General features: G+C 31.1%; 1 pseudogene; it reads left to right on the forward strand.

Moving 5' to 3' along the window:
- The first annotated feature begins 318 nt into the window (after positions 1-318).
- On the forward strand, positions 319-801 carry LOC145820538 (UDP-glycosyltransferase 91A1 pseudogene; annotated as a pseudogene).
- The last annotated feature ends 1,623 nt before the right edge of the window (positions 802-2,424 follow it).

Raw genomic sequence — 2,424 nt, forward strand, 5'->3', positions numbered from 1 at the left:
TTGACCCAATTGTCAAAATAGGTTTACTTCTCTTTTGACATGACCTACAATTTAAAATGGGTTGAGATCCATAATTTTAGTAGGACCCACATCCGTTTGAAAATTTTCACCATCTTAATTTTAACCAATCAAGAAAATTTATTTGCCTTGATAAATTAGATGGTGATCAAGACACGTGAAAATTTAAGTGTCTACACTACTATTGAAGGTCACGATGTGTTGGCAGTGAGGAGCTCTCACGAGTTTGAACCCGAATGATTAAAACTTCTTCAAGAGATTCAGTAAAAACCAGTTTTACCTGTTGGACAACTTCCTCCGATGCTGAATTATGGGGACTACGATGACAACGAGGAATGGAAAGCCATGAAAGAGTGGCTTGACAAGCAATCTAAAGGGTCAGTGGTCTATGTTGCATTCGGGAGCGAGGCAAAACCGAGTCAAGTCGAAGTCGCTGAGATAGCTCTCGGGTTAGAGCTATCCAAGTTATCATTATTTTGGGCTCTACGGACGCGATGTTGTTTGGCTTATACTGATGTTGTTGAGTTGCCAGATGAGTTTGAGGACAAAATGAAGGGATGCGGAATGGTGTGGACGAGTTGGGCCCCTCAACTCAAGATACTGAGTCACGACTCAGTGGGTGGGTTCTCGAGTCACTCTAGATGGAGTTTGATGGTTGAGGCAATACAATTCGAGAAGGCTCTTAGTTTGTTGACTTTCTTGGCAAAGCATGGAATGATTTCTGGGCTTCTTGAGGATAAGAAGATGGCATACTCGGTACCTAGAGACAAGCGAGATGGGTGATTCACAAGGGACTCAGAGGCTGAGTCACTAAGATTGATGGTTGAGAAAGCGGGGCAGATATACATGGAGAAAGTCAAAGAAATGAAAAGGTTGTTTGTGGACTGGAATGTTCACATTACGACATATAAGAGTTTAAGAGATTAAATTTTTTGATTCTTAAAAGTGAAAATTTTGTTTCAGAAGATATTTAGAGACCCATTTCTATCGTCGTGAAGATAGTCGCTAAAAGGTTATCTCAAAAAGTCAAAAATAATGTTTTTAGCGACAAAATTTTGAAAATGTCACTAATAAATATACTTTTAGGAAGAAAATAATTTGGTCCAAAAAAGGTTTATTGTTTAAGACAAAAAATTTGGTCCAAAAATATAATAATTCATCACTAATATCTAATTTTTTGTTGTTAAAAATATAATAATGATAATTTTCTCAACAAAAATATTTTGTTTCTAAAAAATAATTTTATTCTTAAATTTTGGTTTCTAAAACTTTGATTTTTGGTAATGTCAAAGACAAATATGTCAACAACTTGTTTGATTATTTTAAGGCTCACGGAGTGAGTGAAATGAAGTGAAGATGCAAAATTGGAGGACTGATTTAAACCAACCAATCAGTTCAAAAAAAAAAAAAAGGAAAAAAAGAAAAAAAAATTAAACCAGCCAATCTCTCTCTTCTTCTGTCAAAATGGGAAACAAACAAGTGTTTATCATTTGTATTTAACGTTTAATGTCGTAAGGTTGTGTGTCATATGTAATATTAGTGGGTTTGATTATTATAAATGTCATAATTCAATCTTAACGGAGTCATAAATAATTTTTTTTAAAAAGAAAGTTGTAACCAAACACTATAATTAAATAGCTTTTGGTTATAACTAATATCACAGTCATAACTAATATCACAATAGATTATAATTAAAGGCCATAAATGTCATAACTGTTAGAAATAAAAATGCTACACAACAATACTCGCACAAATTTGAAAGAGAATTGTAGAAGAAAAATATAACTCTAGTAGTTCACTCATATTATTCATTACATTCTCCTACTCAATCTTCCATTATGTAGATTAATTTCATGTTTGACTAATTTAAATTGCTAGCTAGATTTGTTGGGCCAAATTCACTAAACTAAAACTAAAACTAAAAAAGCTACGTTAATAATTAATTTGATGAAATTAAAATTTAATAATTTACTCACTATGTTTGAATCACGTTCAAATATTGTATAGAATAAAGTGATAGTAACATATTCAAATAAAGTATATAGAATAAAGTATATGGAGTAAAGTAAGGACATATAACAACTCTCAAATATTTATAAATTATAGGGTTTGGTTTTTATTGAGTGCGTATTGAAGGGTCCGTGGAGCCAATTATGAGATCATTTTGATAAATTGAATGATTTATTTTATTAAATTTTATGTATAAATTATTTAAAAAATTAAATTGATTTAATAATTATAGATATATAATTTTATTTTGTTTGTCTTAAAAAATGACTAGTCTATTTTTCAAATTATAGTCATTGTTCGTTTTTGTTGGTGGAAGGGAGACTTCAAACTACTTATGGTAACTTGAAATAAAATTCAGAGATATAAATTTAGAGACAAACAAATAGACTTTTCTTG

The sequence above is a fragment of the Camellia sinensis genome, chromosome 1, assembly GCF_055761805.1.
Source record: "Camellia sinensis isolate YWXY chromosome 1, ASM5576180v1, whole genome shotgun sequence".
Lineage (NCBI taxonomy): Eukaryota > Viridiplantae > Streptophyta > Magnoliopsida > Ericales > Theaceae > Camellia > Camellia sinensis.